General features: G+C 36.2%; 1 long non-coding RNA gene across 1 annotated transcript; it reads right to left on the reverse strand.

Moving 5' to 3' along the window:
- Nucleotides 1-349: 349 nt before the first annotated feature.
- On the reverse strand, nucleotides 350-21993 carry LOC148942227 (uncharacterized). The gene is made up of 4 exons (XR_016143157.1): nucleotides 21921-21993; nucleotides 11213-11338; nucleotides 2553-2747; nucleotides 350-368 (listed from the first exon to the last, which is right to left on the reverse strand). It is a non-coding gene; the product is annotated as an uncharacterized LOC148942227 (long non-coding RNA).
- Nucleotides 21994-22940: the final 947 nt, after the last annotated feature.

A 22940-nucleotide genomic window follows, 5' to 3' on the forward strand; every position in this document is an offset into this window, starting at 1 on the left:
ACAGTGAATTGGTAATTGCCTACTTACAGACTAGATTATGGATTTACAATCTGGTTGGTAAGTGGAAAAGCCCTTATATCTGAATTCTTTTACAGCAGCCTGTAGATTTGTCCATTATTGTCCAGGGTTTCCGAACCGATTTGAACAGAATGTTGCTTTTCGACCAAAAAGTGTCTTTTGGTGCCGTTTAAAACGAAAAATGTCACCTTTGAAGTGATTCTTACTATGGAAATACAGAAGGGCCTAAACACAGAAAGCCTAAATTTTAAGGATCTGATATACTTTTAAAGGCTGGCTGAAGGCATTCTGGGCATTATCATAGTTAGATGGTATTTGGTGCAAATTTTATTTACATATCTCGGAAATATCTGGAAAATTGAAAGTAATGAAGTTATTAAGACTTTGAATAAATTTCCCTTTCTATGGGTAGTACCATCTTAACAATGACCGCATTCCCCGAAATAATATCATAATGTCAAAGCAGCGGAAATGCCCAAGATAATACAAACAATTGAAGGTGACAAAACACAATCATAAAAATTAGCTTGAATAGTGATTCTAACCTACGAATAAAAAAATTTTTGCCCCGACAATTCAACCCGAAAGTCCATTATACGCAAATATATATATATATAGTACGAATATGTTAATGAACTGTTAACGAGGCCCCATTCAAGATGGAACTGAGCCTAGAGTCCTCCATTGGCAGGAGGCAAGGGCTCGTCCTGATGACCATAGCGACCAAAGGTCCAAGCTAGCGGAGAGAGGTATATAAAGCAGGTATGTTACGAAAGTCATGTGTAACCAGTTAAGTATATTATTTAAGGTAATTATATTGAAAAGATAAAATATTGGCGACAAAATTTGGCCTGAAAGTATGAAAAGTCTCAGAGACCCTAAAACGCGTAGAAATGACCCTACGCGTAGAAAAACGCGTAGAAAACCCTAAAACGCGTAGAAATGGCACAAAAGACTTTAACAACCATGTTACTGGATAAAGTAAACCGGGTTTCGTAATATTAGGAGAACACTAAAGCCTGTCTTTTATATGCGATATAGAGCTGTGAAAGAGTTGAAGTCTATCGATTTAAAGAGAACAAAATAAGAGATTATTATTTTGGATTATCAGTTTAATAATCGTTTTAGATTACTGGCACATAGACTAGTCACCAAGAAAAATATAATAAAACGTAACTCGGCGAACTCTCCCGAGGAGAGATGAAGTTGACTTTCCCACATTCAAAGGTCCAGACAAAGAAATGTCTATAAATATCGCCCCAACATATCCTGGCAAAGATATCAAAACGTAACTGGGAGAAGTCCTTCAAGGAGGTCCCCCCCCCAAATAACAAATTAATTAGCTAGATTGGGATTAAAAAAAAGCACCAGGGTTGATAGGATAGCTATGAATACGTATTTTCTTTCATGCGTTAGCACAGACACAGGGAGAGGCCGTAGAGACTTAACCTCCACCTCCCAAGAATTTTTGCCTTCCACCTAGAATTCAAAAAATACCGGTTTTGGTAATTACATTGAAAAATACCCTTTTTTGCTATTTTTATTGAAAAAAATCAAATAGATGTTTGCAGAACCTAGATTTTAAAAATACCTCCCCCCACAAAACTTCGTGAACTTTGGCACTTTAGCACATCTTTAGAACTTTAGCACATCTTTAGCACTACGGCTGAAGATGTATGACTGAAGAAGTATGAACCCCATGGATTACATCAGTGATAATGCTACATTTTGTGAAAAAAAAAGGTCTAAATAGGCTAATATCCAAAACCCTATGTTTCCAAGAAGATGAAGAAAAAGAGAAGAGAGAAAAAAAGAGAAGAAAAAGACAAGAAAAAGAGAAGAGAGAAAAAGAGAAGAGAAAGGGAAAGAGAGAGAGCGATAACAACTCATATAATTTAGCTTTACCCAGAAGTGATCTTATAGTTTTGTTTTTAAAGTGTCGTTTCAAAAATGTAAAACAAAATAGTCAACATGTTTTCAGAACATTTCGGATTGGATCCAATTAAGCTTCATTAATATTTTTATAGTTCTGTACGGATAATGCAGCACAATGAGTGGCACTATTATCTCTTAAAACTTAGTTTAAAGCACCATAGTTTCCCTTTTTATCAATTTTTCTAAAATCTCACGACAAAAAAGTTTCTTCTCGCATACCTAAGCAGTGCGGTGATTGTTATTTTAAAATAGCTGTGAATCGAGGCAAATGCATTTGGATGGCTTTGTGCCAAAATTTTCAGGTTCTTGTGATCACGCTGTGCTGCAGTCGGCTTATCCAATTTGTCAAAGTACTCCGATATTAAACGCCTTATACTGGAAAATATGCAAGGAAGGAGAGCTCAGGGCTCATTTACGGGGCCACGTAAATCCGGATGTTTCGAATAATCAGACAATATTTTTTTTTCATTATTTTTGCCCCCTCCTGAAATTATTCTGTATTTATTGCCCTTTTCCCCCAAAAATTCCTGCGTGCTTGCCTAGCCTCAGGTGGTATATTTTTATTTTTTTTTATTCTAAATTAAATATTTTGTCCTTACCTTGCCAGGGGGTAGCCATAACATTCTCCTAAGAATAGTATACTTGGTGTCCTTCCTTGGATTCTTCTATCTTCATCAAGGGATTCTGCAAGCCTTAGAGTGACATCTATTCGTCCACGACCATCAAAACGTGCCTTTTTAATAATTAGCATAGAATCAGAAAGGAAACAAGTTGTACAAAACCAGATAATCAAGCTGAAAAAAAAGTGGTAAAACGAAAAATTAAAACCATATGAATTAGAGAATTAAAAAGACCATGAGTTTACTGACTTTAAGCGCGTTAAACATGAACACTATTAAACACAACGAATACAAGATAAAGAGGTTTCCATACCCAAAGGATTAACGGGAATTTTTCACACGAGCAAACAATAAACGTTTTAAAAATTTTCCCGGGGTCATTTTTTTAAGTATAGAAAAATTGAAAACCTATAGTGTCAAATCTGTATAGGCTTAATTTCAACATACATTAAATATAATTATACAACATATGCGAGTTAAAGGCTCTGAAGTGCTGTAAAAAAAGCTTTAATTAGTTCAAATTCAAATGAAACAAGAAATAGAATCTATTACTGTCATCTATTCCTGTCGTATCCAAGAATGAAATAAAAACTAGGTGTCAGCTATAGAATGTGAGGGAGTGTTTTAGAAGCAGTTGTCATTGATGATCATTAATTGTTCCGCCTAAAATGGAAGACAACAGTAAATTGTCCCTAATTTAGCCTGCATATACAAAATGTATGCTGTTATTTATGTTCTTGTTATTCCTTAAACTACTCCCTTCAAGTCCCTAAAAACACGTATGTTTTAAAGAAATTTAACAGATAATCTTTCACCTTATTTCCTTGACGGTATTCTGTTTTCCTCAGAAGTAATGAATCTATCTGAAAACACCTACATTTCCCTAAATTCTCAGCTGACTCACGTATGACGTTTAAAATAGTTTTTTTTTAAAGAAAATTAATTAAGTAAAACTTTTCCAAAAAAGAAGTTTTTCAAAAAAAGTGTCAAATTAATATCCAGCTTGAGCTGAAACACGTTCATCAAACATTTAAACTAAAAGAGCAGAAATTACTATGAATGAATAAACAAAACCCCAAACAGACAGAGATTAAAGTAAATAATCACATCGAACAAAAGATAACAGATCCTCCAAAAAGTGAATAGATGAATCATAAAACAAACAGTAATTAAAATGAATAGTACAATTAGAATTAAAACAACATTACAACAAAGAAAAGTAGTGCTACCACCCCTCTGTGTCATCCAAAGGCCAGACTGTCATGCCCCCTTTGTAAAAAACAATTTGTTTTTCAAGCAGTGTGTTTGCATTTGGGATAAAATCAAGCATACTACAAAAATAAATCGCAATAAAGATCACGATCTAAGAATATAAGAGGTATAAGAATATAGAGGGGGGAGGTGCTACTCCCCCCTCCTATCTCAAAGCTTCTAAGCCCGAAGAGTGTCATTTGCACTTTTCTGAGCACATTACGTATTTTAAACAGTTTGATTTTGATTTGCCAAAACTTTGACAAAGAAAAGAAGAACATCGTCATAATAATCAAAATTGCAGTAAAGAAATAATAAAAATGGATTTATTCATTAGAACATAATAACATTAACTCCGAGATTAGTTTTGGATTTTCCAATGTTATAATTATAAGAAACTGTTTAATATAATAACAATAACAATCATATTTTATTACCCGTCAAAATCAAACAGTTCGTGGTAACGAACTGTAAGTAAGGAGCGACCCGGCTCAATGGTAACCGAAACTCTAGAAAACGGGTTATTGATACCAATAGATATATCAAAAGAATCAGATTTCAATGCTGATTTCAAATATATAACTTTCATCAAGTTTAGTACTACCCATCAAAAGTTACGCGCCTGAGAAAATTTGGCTGATTTTCAAAAAAGGTGGAAAGACCCCCTAAAATTTATAGAACCTTAATGAAAATCATACCATCATATTCAGCGTATCAGAGAACCATAAGGTAGAGGTTTCAAGCTCCTATCTACAAAAATGTGGAATTTTCCATTTTTTGCCAGAAGAAAGATCACGGATGCGTGTTTATTTGTTTGTTTTTTTTTTTTTTTTTTTCCAGGGGTGATCGCATTGACCCAGTGGTCCTATAATATCGTGAAAGGGCTTATTGGAACTGAAATTAAAATTTAGAGGTATCATTTAACGTGACCAAAAAAATGTAGGGCTACTAGGCCCCCTTCCACACTTATTTTTTTCCTAAAGTCGCCAAATCGAAATTTTGAGATAGCCATTTTGTTCAGCATTGTCGAAAATATGATAAATATGTCTTTTAGGATGACTTAATCCCCCGAAGTTCCCAGAGGGAGGGCTAAAAGTTATGAAGTTTACCAATTTTTAACATATAGTTTGGGTTTTTGGTAAGTATAATGAAGTTTTCGGGTGTTTTTTTTTGGGGTAGTGGGTGGGATGGGTGGGTCGGTGGTTATGTTGGAGGATCTGTTCATGATAGAAGTTTTCATGGGGGAAGGGAAATTGCCATGAAGGGGGCGCCGGACTTGCCAGCATTATTTATTGGTTATTGGGAAGTATACAACCATTTTCAGGAAGGATTTTTTCTGGAGGGGGGGGGGCTAGAGGAGGGGGTTACTCTGGAGAATATTTGCGGGGAGGATGTTTCGTGGGGGTAAGGGACATTTCTATGAAGGGGGCGCCGGATTTCCAAGCATTATTTAAAAAACGATCAGAAATTAAATAAAAAAAAAAACAAGTTTTTTCAACTGAAATGTAAGAAGGAATATTAGAACTTAAAACGAACAGAAATTATAACGTATGTGAGGGGGTTCTCCCCCAAGTCAAAAACACGCTCTTTAAGCTAAAGTTTTTTTTTAGTGATTTAAAAATTTATATATAATATAATTAAAAGGCCTTTTTTATTAAGGGGTTTCTGAATCAAAATTTTTTTTAACTTTTAACGTAAAGAGCGTGGTATTGACTAAGGGGAGGACCCCTTCATATAAGTAATAACATATACGTAATAAAAAAAACAATAAAAAAACAAGCGATACGGCTCAATAGTACTCGAAACTTTTAAAAACGAAATTTTGATGTCAATAAATGTATCAAAAGAATGTGTTTATAATGCTGATCCTAAATATATAAATTTTATTAAGTTTAGTATTACTCATCAAAGGCTACGAGCCTGAGAAAATTTACTCGATTTTTTAAAGAGGGGGAAACGTCCCCTACAAGTGAAAGAATTTTAATGAAAATCACACCGTCAGATTCAGCGTATCAGAAAACCCTATTACATAGGTTTCAAGCTCATATCTGCAAAAATCTGCAACTTTGTATTTTTTGCCAGAAGAAAAATATACGAATATAGAAGTTAGTTACGTAAGTTAATTTGTAAAGACATCCATTTAGCAAAAGAAAAGTAAAATTTTTATGCAAATAAAAGCTGCATTAACTAAAAAACGATCAGAAATTAAATAAAAAAAAACAAGTTTTTAAACTGAAAGTAAGGAGCAACATTAAAACTTAAAACGAACAGAAATTATTCCTTATATGAAAAGGGCTGTCCCCTCCTCAACGCCTTGCTCTTTACGCTAAAGTTTTTTATTGTTTAAAAAATGAAGTTGTGAGACAGGGTCAAACTTTAGCGTAAAGAGCGAGGCGTTGAGGAGGGGACAGCCCCTTTCATATACGGAATAATTTCTGTTCGTTTTAAGTTTTAATGTCGCTCCTTACTTTCAGTTTAAAAAACTTGTTTTTTTTTATTTAATCAAACAAAAGAGACGAAAAGAAAGCGAAAGAAAAACACACTGAGTTCTTCTGGCGGAGGATTTCAAACCACGGATGGCGTTTAACATCATTATTGAACTTTGAGATCTGATTAAGGATGGCTGAAGTTGGGTCTGCTATATTATAATTCCTAATAAGAAAAGGATTTCTGGTCCAAAGTGGGAGACGCAGCAGAAATTTAGCGTAGTTAAAGAAAATAGATCGAAGTTTACGTTTATCACACTCGGGAAAAATTCTCCAAAGAGGACCCAAATACAAAAAATGGGGAAGTGCAATCAAACAGTTCGTGGTAACGAACTGTAAGTAAGGAGCGACCCGGCTCAATGGTAACCGAATCTCTAAAAAACGGGATTTTGATACCAATAGATACATCAAAAGAATCAGATTTTAATTCTGATTTCAAAAATATAAGTTTCATGAAGTTTAATTTTACCCATCAAAAGTTACGCGCCTGAGAAAATGTGGTTGATTTTCGAAAAAAGGGGGAAAGGCCCCCTAAAAGTTATAGAACCTTAATGAAAATCACACCATCATATTCAGCGTATCAGAGAACCCTACTGTAGAGGTTTAAAGCTCCTATCTAAAAAAATGTGGAATTTTCAATTTTTTGCCATAATAAATATCACGGATGCGTTTTTATTTGTTTTTTTTTTTTTTTGTTTTTTTTTTTCCCAGGGGTGTTAGTATCGACCCAGTGGTCCGATAATATCGTGGGCGGGCTCATTGGAATGGAAATTAAAATCTTTAGTGCCCTTTTTAAGTGACTAAAAAAAATGGAGGGCAACTAGGCCCCCTCCCACGCTCATTTTTTCCCAAAGTCACCCGATCAAAATTTTGAGATAGCTATTTTGTTCAGCATGGTCGAAAATATGATAAAAATGTCTTTTAGGATGACTTAATCCCCCAAAGTCCCCAGAGGGAGGGCTGAAAGTTATGAACTTTACTCAATGTTAACATATAGTATTGGTTATTGGGAAGTATACAGACTTTTTCAGAGGAGATTTTTTCTGGTAGGTGGGGGAAGGAGAGGGTCGGGGGCTATATGGAAGGATCTTTCCATGAAGGAAGTTTTCATGGGGGAAGGGACATTGCTATGAAGGGGGCGCCGGATTTCCCAGCATTATTAAAGAAAAAGATCAGGAATTAAATAAAAAAAACAAGTTTTTCAACTGATCAACTGATTGTGATTAAGAGGTCATTTTTAAAGAACTGGAAAAAAAATTCGAACTATAGTTTAAAGAGCAGGGTATTGACTAGGGGCGAACCCCCTAGTATACGTGTTAAAAATTTATGAATATAGAAGTTCGTTACGTAAGTTAATTCTAAGTTACGTATATTTATTACTAATAAAAACGTTCGTAAATAAAATTAAACAAGTTTTGAGAAAGCCATTTAACCAAATATAATATGCAAATTTTTTTTAAATTATTCATGTACGGTGAGCCAAAATCAAAACCTCATTAATTCAAAAATGTTCAATAATTAAATAAAAAAAACAAGTTTTTTAACTGAAAGTAAGGAACGACGTTAAAACTTAAAACGAACAGAAATTATTCCGTATATGAAGGGGGCTGTCCCCTCCTCAACGCCTCGCTCCTTACGCTAAAGTTTGACTTTCTCACAACTCTATTTTTTTAAACAATAAAAAAACTTTAGCGTAAAGAGCGAGGCGTTGAGGAGGGGACAGCCCCCTTCATATACGGAATAATTTCTGTTCGTTTTAAGTTTTAACGTCGTTCCTTACTTTCAGTTAAAAAAACTTGTTTTTTTTATTTAATTGCATTATAAAGGCGAGCTTTTCTGTTGTACCTCAACTTATTTGAAACAATCTGTATACCTCAAATGTGTATTTTGTTTCAATCGAGCCCAAATGACGGTCTCACTTTAGAAGGTTTAGGGAGGCGGTGCCGCTTTTCAGAAATGGGCCTTGCCCATTCGTTATGGGTTTCATTTATTCATTCACAGTAGTTGTGTTTTCGTTTAAAGTTTGAATTATTATATGACTGTATTTCTACTCGTCTTTGGTTTTAATATGGCTCTTACTTTGAAAAAAAAATCCAATTTTTTTTTCATTTCTTTTCGAATTTTAATTGACATAGTTTTATTACTGGTTAATATTAGCAATGTTTGTAACGTCTTTTCATTTTTCTAAAAGTATTTGATTGTAATTTAAATTTTGAAAAAAATTAGAACGTTCAGTCAAAATGATCAAATTTGGTTGTGTGCAACAATGTTGGCATAATATTTTACTTATAAATTTCGAAAGAAGGGGAGGGGGGATTTTATTCATATAGATTGATAATCAGCATAATTTTGGTCCGTCTTGACTCCCACTCCGTGGACATATTGACTCCCACACCGTGGACATTTGACTCCCACCCTTCAGTCCTTCTTGACTCCCACTCCGTGGACATTTGAATATACGCGGATCTTAATATACCATTCTATTAAAAGAATCTCCGAATATTTTGTTGTAAATATGTTTTGTTTTCAAAGTCATTTATGAAAAATAATTCTGTGTTACTGTATTAAAAATAGAAAGGGTGTCATGAATCAATACAACAATATTTGTTTGAAAATTTGCTCCGTTCCTTGAAGCTCCTTGGCCCTGAAAGTTTAACTACGGTGTCTAAGTTGCCTAAAATATAAAAGAGATCAACGTAAAAAGATTCAAATTCTAGCACTAACAATCGATAAAAACACATTTGTCTTCGAAAATTTATTGTCCTTATTAAGGTCTCTCAGTGGCATAAACTAACGGAAATGCAGGGGAAAGAAGGCAAAACACGCAAGTAGTTGCACTTACAAGGTGTTGCAACGAATGATATATAATTAAATAAGAAATGCAAAATTATCAAGATATGGGGGAGCTATTTTGCTTTATTCCTTTCACTTTTTAATGAAGATACCCCAACAGGGTATTTTCAATAAAAAAAAAACCTATAAAAAGAAGTTCTTTGTTTAAAAAATAAACTAGGGGGCTGGGTAAGATCTAGGGAGAGGGTTATACAGTATTTTGTAGCATGAGCAGATATACTGTCTTTCGGTTTACCTCACTACTTCACAATAAATAGATTCAAAATTCCGCTTGGGTTTACAGTGCAAAAAATTTTAAGTGGGCTTTAGACACAGATTTGTCGACCAATCATATCCTACCTCTGAACATAAAATATGAAGTCCCTTTACCGCTGCTCCCCCAACACTCGGACAGTTTCTGCTAAATCTCCACAACTCATTCCCGAGAATTTAGACAAATGCCATTTCGATAACCTCGATGCAGTCTCTTTTGATTTACTTCTGACTCCTCCCCCAAGTCAAAATGCAAGATCCACTAGGCGTCCCAAACACCCATAAAAGTTTCAACTCAATCACCCAAACCGCTCATCAGATAATGCTGACACACCATTTTTGTAGCCCAGGCGCATGTGCTGTCTTTCAAATTACCTCATTATTTCATCAGGAATATACTGTAGTCACACATGAGCACTAAACGCCTATATTCTTAAACAGATTTAAGAACAGAATCTTTAGACACTTCTCCTCCTCCAACTCAAAATTCAAGATCCATCCCTTACAATCCCTGAAAGTTTCAGCTTGATCCCTATGGCCGTTCCCAGGATATTGCACATATTGCGTCTTGATTATATGGCAACACATACTGTCCACTGAGTCACAGTGAGCTAATAGTGTAAAAACATTTAGATGAATCTGAAAAACAGTCTCCCCCCTCTGTCTGTGCTCCGGGTAAAAATTTGAGGCCTAATTGCCTCCTAACACTCTCTAAGAAGTTTCAACTTGATGCCCCAAGCCATTCCCAAGATATTGCGGATCCGTTATTTTGATAACCTAGCAACACATGCTATCTTTTTATTTAGTGAATATATTTTAATTCCTTTTGGAGGTTGTAGTGAAAAAAAGTTTTAAAAAATCAGATGAACAAAGTTTTTACAACTCCACCCCCCCTTACACTACACTACCTGTATGTGTCAACAATACTCCCAACCCTTACCCAAGATATTGTAGATACACATGATAACCTGGATTTTCACATATACATTGGTAGACTTGATACGCATAGTGATTTTCATTTAGTTCATCCCCTCCCCCCAATCAAAATTTGAGGTCAATTTTACCCTTCAAGATCTTCTGGAACCTTCAACTCCATTCCCCAAGTCTTTCCTGAGATGTTGACGACACCTTATTTTGGTAACCCGGGCACATATAGTGTCTTTTGGTTCGTATCGCTGCTTCCCCGTGAATAGATTACATGAACTCAAAGTGCAAAAAACTTTTAGGCAGATTTGAAACAAAATATGTTTAGGCCTTCTCAGCCACTCGTGGTAACTTAAAATTTGAGTTATACACCCCCCCCCACTCCAATAAATATTACACACAAAATTTCAAGTGGATCTCCCATGTCATTTTCAAGATGTTCCGGATACGCCAATTTGAGGTCTTGGCAACTTGTTATGTTTCCACAAGAATTTGACATGAATACCCAAGTCATAAAATTAACATGTTCCTTCATTATCCAAAATAATACCCCCCCCCCCTTGAAAATTAATGTTAGAACTAAAATTTTTGACTAATAGAGACTCTCTAACCAAAATAACACCAGAAATGCTGAGGAAATAAATAGCTTTGCTAAAATTCTCATTGGTAAAATTTGGTAAAAATGGTAAAATTTCGGTAAAATTGGTAAAAATTTAAGATATCGATGCCTTTTAGACTTGGAAGAAAAATATATATATATATATATATATATATATATATATATATATATATATATATATATATATATATATATATATATATATATGCATATACAAAAAAAATCTTAGAAACTGTGTAGGTAAATGGACTTACAATCTGGCCGCCTTTGATCTATTTTTGATAAGCCATTCCTCCCATTGAACAACAGTAACAGATGCCATAAAAATTGAAAGTGGCAGAAGGGGTAGAATAAATCGTTCTTCTTTATGCGGATTTAAGCTGAAAAATTAAAAAGTCAAAATATAGAGCTCTGGAAGGGCGGATTCACACTAGAATTACAAGCTAGCGCAAATGAAAGAACAGATAAGGAGTTGAAGAATCGATAATTAAATTAAGTCAGAAGGAAAAGAGGGGGCAACAATTAAGTCCTGATCAGAGTAGAGTGAAGGAGGAGCTTTCACAGCTGCTTAGCATCAAGGGTTGTTGAAGAGCTCTCAAAGGCTAGATTCACACTAGAATTACAAACTAGCGTAAGTAAGAACACATAAAGTTGGAAAGGACAGTATATTGAAAGGGAAAGCAAGCCGTCGTCAAAAGAGGAGAGAAATGATTGTAAGAAAATGCTCAACGGAAAGTGGGATATCATAGGATGGAGCAAATAGGAAGCATTGAACAGACTTTGTCGGAGAAGGACCTTCCGCGGTGCGGAACTCTCTAGATATTCTATGGTATACTAAATAACACTATTCTAGTCTAGAATTATACCTAAAAAATTCTTTCTAAATGTTTTCAATGAAATGAGAGAAGATTTAGCTATTTAAAAACTAAACTTCTAATTTTAGAGGCCGCTCAGAAGGTAAACGGTGGCTTACATTACTGTGAAATGTAATGTCTCTTTGACTATGAATATGTCTAGTCTCTTTGACTAGAGCAGATTTCAAGAATCCTTTAATAAAAACAGCTTCCATAATTTTGGCCTCGTCCACAACTAAATTACGCTATTTTACAACATCAATAAACTACAAGGTGAATAAAAAGAACTTGTTCATTATTCAGAACAAACTCAAGAAGTGAAGTTAGGTTAATGATTCTTACTTTATAATATGTAGAATAATCATAATTAACACATTTTGCACGCAGTCCCGCTATAATTAATCCCAAAGCCCCCCCCCCAATGTGCAAATATATACCCAAATTATATATATCTCATCTATCTCCCAAGGCGTCTCAGCTGCTTCAATCCGCGTATTTGTAAGTTGAATCAACTGTTACGAAACAAAAACTGGAAAAACAAGTTACAGGTGGAAATAATACATTGAGAATATGCAATTTGGGCTATATATTTGTACATTAGGGGGGGGGGAGGGTAAAGTATGAAAACAGAATACTGAAATAAATACGTCTGAAATGTTTTCACCTTTCTTACTTTCATAAATAAAAAAGTATTAAAACCTTAAGGAAGAAATATAAGTATATGTCAATTAAACTGACAATCCACTAATAACTCCCCAATAAGGACCTTTCTAAAATTTATTATAGGATTCGGTTTGGCTCGAATGGGCTAAATTTTCAGGCGTTTTCGTGTCAGTTTCCTAATTCAAGTGGCTCAATTCCCTCAGCCCCTCTTTGCAGACATTGCAATATAGAAAAAGAAACAATTGACCGTTGCCTATTTGAAAGTAATATGCTGACGTCTGCGTAGTATACCCTTCAATGTAAACTTATAAGTGCTTCAAACACCACAAAATCTCACTATCAGCTAAGAGTCTAGCAGACCATACCTGTACATAGAGCACAGAATTCAATGTATATCCTCTGATATTTCAACTCCTAGGATCAAAAGATGTAGTGCAAGATATCTAAGCAGATTCAAGATAAATAAGGAGCAACCATTTCAACTCACAGAGTGAGTTGAAATGGAAAAGGGCTGAATAGTCTCGACTGAAAAACCCATGTGTTGCTGAAATAGCAGAAGAAGAATCCACGGTCATTTATTATTATTTTTTTTTTTTCAGTAAAGCGCAAATTGTGTTCTGGTCTTGAGAAGGCATGGTCACCAGCCCTACTCATGTTGTTATTTGCTCGTTTTGAGTTTCATTTATTTATTGATAGTGATTTATGGTAGTTTTACGCTTGGAAGATTACTTTACTTTATTTTGCTCATTCTTGGCTTAATGGAGCTGTTTAATTTTCATTGGAAAACTTGTTTTATGAAAAAAAAAAAATTAATTTCTGTTCGTTTTTTACCGACATGACGGAAAAAATTTTACTGACGGAAAAAATAATATTTTATATCTTTTCAGTTTTTTCCTATAAGAATCTTTAGTATGGGTTGCTATTTGTATTTTGAAAAAAGTTTTTCAACAATTTTTAATCTTGACACAAATGAGGTGTCTTATTGGCAACCATAAATACAATATCTTTTGATTTATTATAAAGCAAAATTTAGTTTTAAAGCATAATGGGCCAACTGCATAATTGTAGGGGATTGATATGCCTAATATCCCTAAAGACATAGTTGCTGGACCGTTCTACTATGCTGAGAAAAATGGCTGTCTCCAAATTTTGACGGATGCATTTGGAAAATGAATGGGCTTGAGAGAAGAGCTGCTTGCCCTCCAATCTCTTGTTACTCTTAAAAAGGGCACCAGACACTAGCGCTGTAATTGGATTGTAAGGGGGGGACTTCTCCCTTAATATATCTATTAAAAACATTTTAAACAAGTAAAACCAAAGTGAAAACATTTTAGATGTATTTGTTTTCAGTAACGTGCAAATTTTGTTCTGGTCTTGAGAAGGCAGGGGGGTTGTCGGCCCTACTCATGTTAATGTTAGCTCGTTTTGAGTTTGAATCGGTTGTTTATAGTATGATTTAAATAAACAAAATACATTTAAAATGTTTTAGCTTTTTTAACTTTAATAAATAAAAAAATTAAAACTTTAAGGAATATGTACCAGTATATGCATGCTAAACTGACAATCCACGGCCATTTTTTTCAATAAAGTGCAAATTATGTTCTGGTCTTGAGAAGGTATGGGGGTTGTCAAAGATATAATTTCCAGAGCTTTCAACTATGCTTAACAAAATGGCTATCTCAAAATTTTGATTAGATGTGTTTTGGGAATTGATGGGCGTGGGGGGGCCTCCAATAACTTTTGACTAATAAAAAGGGCACTAGCCCTTTAAATTTTTAATCGAACGAGCCTTTTTCGAAGTTTGTACGACAACAAATGGCCATTTCAAAATTTCTATCAGATACATTTCGGAAAAATACGAGGTATGAGGGGGAGGGGTTCATCCATCCTCCGATCACTCTGAATCTTAAAAAGGACTCTAGAACTTCTGATTACCAATCCAATGATCCCTCTCCGAAGTTTATACGATCACCGTTCCTATATAAATCTTATATACCCCCAGGAAAAAACTTACAATCCTTGCCCTGAGGGCTCTAGGGGGGGGGGGGTAGTCATTCTCAAATACATACTTTCCGGAGCTTTCAACAACGTCGAACAAAACGGCTATCTAAAAATATTGATTGGATCTGCTCGGGGAAATGATGGGCGTGGTAGGGGGGTTAATTGTCCTCCAATCACTTTTGACTATTAAAAAGGGCACTAGCCCTTTTAATTTCCAATCGAATGAGCCGTTTTCGAAGCTTTTAAGACGACTTCTTCCATACAAAGTGCCCTGGTCTAAAACCAAAAGAAAGAAAAGATGCATTGTGCTCACATCGCTCTTTACTTAGGTAACGCTGTCTATGATATTTTTCAAAGAAAATCTCTGAGCAATAACAGAAAATTCTTTACGGGATATTGCGCTGGAATATAATTATAATAGCGCACAAAACACAATTGTTGTTCCTTTTGCTTAGTTTTGGCTAGTGATTTAATGTTTCATTTGATTTCTTTTTTCAGTAGTTTCTTTTTTTTTCCAAGATGGGCCTCTCTGTTTAGCCTTTTCTCTTTCTATGAATGTATATCAAATGATGATTATTAACCATTATTTTTAAAAACATTTGTTTCTTTATCTCAAGTCTATATATTTACCAGTAATTTCTTGTATTTTTGTTCAAAATGGGCCTCTGTGTTTAGTTTTGAAAAATTAGAAACTCGTTAAACATGCTTCCTCCTAGGAAAAAAATAAGACTAGAGATTCAAGTCATCAGGTTCCTAGCCAGAGGCGTCCTGAAGGGGGGCGGGGAGGGGCGCACCACCCCCTAAAATTTTTGGCATTCGGTAAAATTATCGCCGATAGTGAAAATTTTGGCAGAAATTTTGCAAAATAGGCCAAAATTTTGCAAAATTCTTGATTTCTGCGGAAAATTTGGCATAAATCAGGTAGCGATTCGATAAAATTTACGAAGGTCGCCCCCCAATAAATGAGCCTCGGGACGTCCCTGTTCCTAGCACCCCTTTTTATTAATGTATAATAGTAACAGCTCCCCCCTCTCCACCCTTTCGACCTTTAAAGCAGACAATAATAACTAACAGCTTGGTTCTCTCAAGATTTGACAATTTATAAAGACTTGACAATCCTATTTTGACAATTTATGGGTAATACTGTACAGCTAAGGCTCTTCTGATTGAAACTTTGTAAAACAAAAAGAGTAACACATTTCAAACTCCTTGTGACGGTCAATGCAGTACAGTGGCGGATCCAGGGGGGGGGAGGGTGCTCTCCCCCCCTAGCGTAGACCAAAGTAGTATAATTTACTTAATTAACTCAAGTTTGCGTTAATTAAACTTGCTGCTAACGCAAGTTTATCGGATTAACCTATCCCCCCCCCTAAAATGTTTTTTCGGATCAACCTATTTTGCGCCCCCCCCTCCTCCCCCTAAAAAAACTGGATCCGCCCCTAATGCAATATACAACCAACAGATTGGTTCTCTCAAGAGTTTTTCTCAGGGTTTATTCAATAAAAAAAAGGCTTGGAGCAAAGATGGTGCTTTGGTATGGTCTCATCCATTTAATTAGTTCAAAGGGTACAAGGAATTTTAGTTTTTATTCAAACATACCGTGTCTAGATTATTTGACCTTTGGATCAATAAAATTATCCCAGGTAAAAAAAAGAGAACCATAAGAGACACATCTTTGACCCTATTTCTCATAAAAATTACTAAAGTCTAAGTTCTCCAGATATGACTTCGCTGTCAATTTGAGGATGCAAATCTTCATTAACATTGCTTCACTTTTTGGATTTTTACCCTTTTGTTGTGAGAATCGTTCAGTTTTGTTCTCTTTTTGTTGATAGATACCCCAAAAATAAACAAAGGTTTGACATATCAGAGGCAACGCTGTAGCGTTGCCTATAGCAAAGGCCATACGGCTCCGATGTTTTATTATTTATTATTTGTTATTATTTTTTTCCCCAGAGGCACTTCATATGGAAGAGGTTGTCGTAGAAACTTCAAAGGGGGATCATTCTTTTGGAAATCGAGAGTTCTAGTGCCATTTTTAATATTCAAAAATGATTGGAGGGCAACTCGCCCCCCCCCCCCCGCCCACAATTCCCCCAAACACATCCAATCAAAATTTTGAGATAGCCATTTTGTTCAGCATAGTTGATTTCCAGATAGAAAATATATTTTCGAGGAGGACACTCCCTCTAAAACCCCAGGGCAAGGGTTTTAAGTTATGCCCTGGGGCCATATATGGTATTTATCCAAGGCTGCGTCGTAGAAACTTCAAAACAGGTACAATCGATTGGAAATTAAAGGGCTAGTGCCCTTTTTAATAATCGAAACTGATAGGATTGTAACTAGCCCCCCCCCCCACGGCCATCGTTTCCCCAAACACAGCCAATCAAAATTTTGAGACATCCATTTTGTTCAGTATAGTTTAGTTCCAGATAGAAAATATGTTTTTGGGGATGAAATTACCCTCGAGGCAGGGGTTTTAAGTTGTGACCCGGGGGCATACAAGGTTTCTATAGAAAGTGTTGTCGTAGAAACTTCAATAAAGGTTCATTTGACTGAACATTCAACAAGCTTGTGCCCTTTTTAATATTCGAAAGTGGTTGGAATGCAACTCGCCCCCCCCCCCACGCCCATCATTTCCCAAAACACATCCAAAAATAATTTGGTAATTTATATTTTGTTCAGCGTACTTGATTTTCATATATAAAATATATTTTTGAGGAGGAATCCCCCCCATAACCCTCGGGGCAAGGTTTTTAAGTTATTCACTGGGGGCATTTAGGGTTTTTATAGAAGACGTTGTCTTAGAAACTTCAAAACGGGCCCATTCAATTGAAAATCGAGAATTCTAGTGCCCCTTTCAATAGTCGAAAATGATTGGAGGGCAACTAGCCCCCCCCCCACGCCCACAATTCCCCCAAACACATCCAATCAAAATTTTGAGATAGCCATTTTGTTCAGCATAGTTGATTTCCAGATAGAAAATATATTTTTGAGGAGGACACTCCCCCAAAACCCTCAGGGCAAGGGTTTTAAGTTATGCCCTGGGGGCATATAAGGTTTTTATAGAAGGCGTTGTCGTATAAACTTCAAAACAGGCTCAATTGATTGGAAATTAAAGGGATAGTGCCCTTTTTAATAGTCGAAAGTGATTGGTGTGTAACTAGCCCCCCCCCCCCACGCCCATCATTTCCTCAAACACATCCAATCAATATTTTGAGATAACAATTTTGTTCAGCTTAGTTGATTTACAGATGGAAAGTATATTTCGGAGAAGAACAATCCCCCACAACCCTCAAAGCTAGAGTATTAATCAATTCATCGGAGGCATTCAAAGTTACTATTGATGTTGTTGTCTTAAAATTGTCAAATAAGGCTCATTTGCTTAGAAATTCAAAAGAAAACTTATATTCTTAATAGTCAAACGTAATTAGAGGGCAACTAGCCCCCTCCCACGCACATTATTCCCCAAAACACATCCAATCAAAATTTTGAGATAGCCATTTTGTTCAGCGTAGTTGATTTCCAGATAGAAAATATCTTTTTGAGGAGGTCACTCCCCCACAACCCTCGGGGCAAGGTTTGCAAGTTATGCCCTGGGGGCATATAGGGTTTTTATAGAAGGCGCTGTCGTAGAAACTTCAAAACAGGCTCATTCGATTGGAAATCGAGAGTTCTAGTGCCCTTTTTAATAGTCGAAAATGATTAGAGGGCAACTAGCCCCCCCACGCCCATCATTCAGCCAAACACATCCAATCAAAATTTTGAGATAGCCATTTTATTCAGCGTAGTTGATTTCCAGATATAAAATTATTTTTGAGGAGGATACTCCCCCACAACCCTCAGGAAAAGGGTTTTAAGCTATGCCCTGGGGGCATATAAGGTTTTTTATAGAAGGCGTTGTCGGAGAAACTTCAAAACAGGCTCATTCGATTGGAAATTAAAAAGCTAGTGCCCTTTTTAATAGTCGAAAGTGGTTGGAGTGTAACTAGCTCATCCCCCCCCCCCCACGCCCATCATTTCCCCAAACACATCCAATCAAAATTATCAGATAGCCATATTGCTCAGCGTGGTTGATTTCGTGATAGAAAATATATTTTTGAGGAGGACACTCCCCCAAAACCCTCAGGGCAAGGGTTTTAAGTTATGCCCTGGGGGCATATAAGGTTTTTATAGAAGGCGTTGTTGTAGAAACTTCAAAACAGGCTCATTCGATTGGAAATTAAAGGGCTAGTGCCCTTTTTAATAGTCGAAAATGATTGGCGGGCAACTTCCCCCCACTCCCATCATTCCCCCAAACACATCTAATCAAAATTTTGAGATAGCCGTTTTGCTCAGCGTAGTTGATTTTCAAATAGAAAATATGTTTTGAGGAGGACACTCCCCCAAAACCCTCAGGGCAAGAGTTTCAAGTTATGCCCTGGGGGTATACAGGGTTTTTATAGAAGGTGTTGTCGTAGAAACTTCAAAACAGGTTCTTTCGATTGGAAATTCAAGAGTTAGTGCCCATTTTAATAGTCGAAAGTGATTGGAGTATAACTAGCCCCCCATCCCCCCACGCCCATCATTTCCCCAAACACATCCAATCAAAGTTTTCAGATAGCCATTTTGTTCAGCGTAGTTGATTTCTAAATCTAAAACATATTGGTGGCAAGGACACACCCCCGCAACCATCAAGGTTTTAGTTATAACTTCTGCCCTGGGGGCAGATAAGGTTTTTTATAGACAGAGTCGTCGGAAGAAATTCAAAACAGGCTCAATCACGTTGACCTTAAAGGCCTAATACTTTGTTTAGAAGTCGAATGTAATTGGAGGGCATCTAGCCCCCCCCCACGCCCATCATTCCCCAAAAAGCATTTCAATCAAAATTTTAAGATAGCCATTTTGTTCAGAGTAGTTGATTTCCAGATAGAAAATATATTTTTGAGGAGGACACTCCCCCACAATCCTCAGGGAATGTGGGGGAGTTATGGAACTTTTAAGTTGTGCCCTGGGGGCATATGAGGTTTTTATAGAAGGCGTTCTCGTATAAACTTCAAAACAGGCTCATTCGACTGGAAATTGAAGGGCTAGTGCTCTTTTTAATAGTTAAAAGTGATTGGAGTGCAACTAGCCCCCCCCCCCAACGCCCATAATTTCCACAAACACATCCAATCAAAATTTTGAGATAATCATTTTGTTCAGCGTAGTTGATTTCCAGATAGAAAACATATTTTGAGGAGGACACTCCCCCACAACCCTCAGGGCAAGGGTTTTAAGTTATACCCTTGGGGCAAATAACGTTTTCATAGAAGGCGTTGTCGTAGAAACTTCAAAACAGGCTCATTCGATTGGAAATTAAATGGCTAGTGCCGTTTTTAATAATTAAAATTGATTGGAGTGTAACTAGTCCCCCTCCTCCCCCCACGCCAACCATTTCCCCCAGCAATTCCACTAAAAATTTTGTTAAGCGTAGTTTATTTTCAGATAGAAATATGTTTTTGAGGAGGACAATCCCCCACAACCCTCAGGGTAAGGGTTTTAAGTTAAGCCCTGGGGTCATATAAGGTTTTTATAAAAAGTGTTGGCGTAGAAACTTCAAAACAGGCTCATTCGATTGGAAATTAAAGGGCTAGTGCCCTTTTTAATAGTCGAAAATGATTGGAGTGCAACTAGCCCCTCCCCGCAACGCCCATCATTTCCCCAAACACATCCAACCAAACTTTTGAGGAAACCATTTAGTTCAGCGTAGTTTATTTTCAAATAGAAAATATATTTTTGAGGAGGACACTCCTCCACAACCTTCAGGGCAAGGGTTTTAAGATATGACCTGGGAGCATATAAGGTTTTTATAGAAAGCGGTATCGTAGAAACCGTAAAGCTCCAATGGGGCAGTAGGTTTTAGGCTTCTGCAGTGAGGCGATACCCAAACTCTTGTTTGTAGTTATTTTAATTCGATTCAAACTTGATTTGCATATTCAATTTAAGTTTCACTCGTTTTAAGATTTATTTATTCATTTACATTAATATATATTGTATGTTTGTTCGCATTGATTGTTTATTTAATTTAAGTAAGAGAATGATTCTTTTACCATTAGGGGAGCGGGCAGTAGCCATACTCTTGTTTGTAGTGAAAACACTATTCATTCGAAGTACATAGCCCCTACTCCCTGAAGACGACCGCGGTCTAACAACCAATCCTTAAAACAATTCTCACTTGTCTATGAATTCGTTTCTGCCAATTATTATAATAAAAAAAAAGGTGAACTAATTTTGTAGAACTTTGTGGACACTTAATTAAGAGACTGATACTCTATGAATCAATTAAGTACTCACATCGTTTTGACTTCCAAGGATGTAAGCGTTACATCTATACCATTCTCCCCAAAATGTTTTTAAGTAAATGAAGAAATAGCCATTTTCAACCTTAGATTGGTTGAACCACCTAATGATCATCATAAATGTGTGAAACAGTTTTACACTATAGCATTGCTTCTGACCTAAAAAGTTGAGTATAAATTTCAGCTTGCATTTTAATGAATATCCGATATTATCTGAGGGGAATATGTTTGTGGGAGGATATTTCACGTCTGGGAAATTTCTGCTGGGTGGACCTTAACGTGGGGGACCTATCTGCAGGAAAAGAAAATGTTCTTGGAGGGGGGAGGAATACTCCAGGGGTGAGTTTTCCAAATGTGAATTATTCAGGGAGGGGACGACTAAACCCATTCGATAATATTCTAAATTTTACATCTGAAAGTAACGGGAATAAAGAATAAACGAAAATGTCAGAGCTAGCGGTTCTTCGTCCTTTAGAATATTATGTTTGGGCCTTTTGACAAAAAGACATTTCCAAAAGACAAAATAAATTAAACGGCTGAGTTTTGCCTCTTGGTTATAACTGCTTTAAACGAGGGGGGAGGCTTCCACCCACCACTAGTTACTCTCTGGTTTCAGTTTTTATTTCGAGGCTGACATAGGAATGCAATTCGATAAAAGTATTACTCAGAATAACATATATACAATAATATATGCATGTAACACGGAACAATAAATCAAAATTGCATATTATGAGTTGAGGCTCATCCAAATCATGGGCCAGGGGACTCACCATTCCACAATCTATGAAAGCAACCCTGGAATAACTAAAAATATAAGGTATTTTTGAGTACAACTTCCACAACTCAAACGGTCCAACATTCTATAGCCCAAAGAGTCTCTCTAATCTCCTAAATCGGGAACGGAGGAGATAAGTGAAGTTTCGCCCCGTATTGGATGAGTCTCCAACCTTACCCTCCCCCTCTCCTACTGTCTACGCTAAAGTTTTGTTCTTTATGCAAACCACGCTGTCCTCACTCCAAATGCATTAAATAAGTTAAATTTCTGTATGGGAAGAATACGGGGTAAATCTACAGAATAGTGCTAAAAATTACAGCCATACTGAAAATAAGGTTAAAAGACATACTTTGCGATAAATGCTAAATTATTGTGGCACAAAAAATCCGAAAAATTATCTAATCAAAATGATGCTGTTCTTTCTGAATCAAAAAATGAAATAACCTAGCAAATGGAATAACCTAGCAAGATCCATTCATTGTTGCGTGAAAAAATCAGGTTTGATTTTTCAGAGGCATGTAAATTAAGCTGTGTATAGCAAAGGCCATAAAGCTTCAATGTTTTATTATTATTAATTTAAAAACAAACATTACATAAAAATTGCTAAGAAGAGTAAAGAGCCATATTGAACTCAGGACCAGCAGAAATTAATTCCTATTATAGTTAAAACTCAAAAAGACCAGAAATTACTGTTAAAGAATAAACAAAACCCCGAATAAACAGAAATTAAAATTAACTATCTTACAAACGTATAGATAACCATTGCAAACATAAATAAATGAATAAACCTTACATAGCTTCAATATTTTTTATTATTTTCCTCCCAGAGCTACTTTATACGCAAGGGTTAAAAATACCATTTTGTTAAAAATAGTTGAAAGGTTAAGTAACAAAACTCTGGCGTCGACAAAACCCCCCAGGGCCTGGGGGCAGGAAGGGATTCTCGTATAAACTTCAGAGAGGGCTCATTTGATTGGAAATTGGAAGTTCTAGTCCAGCTCTTACGAGTCAAAATTGATCGAAGGGCAAAAACCCCCCCCACACGCCATCTAAGGTTTTTATAGAAGGTGTTATCATAGAAACTTCGAAACAGGCTCATTCGATTGGAGATTAAAGGGCTAGTGCCCTTTTTAATAGTCGAAAGTTATTGGAGTGCAACTAGCCCCCTCCCCCCGACGCCCACCATTACCCCAAACACATCCAATCAAAATTTTGAGATAGCCATTTTGTTCAGCGTAGTTGATTTCCAAATAGAAAATATGTTTTTGAGGAGGACACTCCCCCACAACCTTCAGGGCAAGGGTTTTAAGATATGACCTGGGGGCATATAAGGTTTTTATAGGAGGCGCTGTCGTAGAAACTTCAAAAC

Source organism: Artemia sp. Qi Xiang Cuo, chromosome 17 (assembly GCF_049724085.1).
Source record: "Artemia sp. Qi Xiang Cuo chromosome 17, ASM4972408v1, whole genome shotgun sequence".
NCBI lineage: Eukaryota > Metazoa > Arthropoda > Branchiopoda > Anostraca > Artemiidae > Artemia > Artemia sp. Qi Xiang Cuo.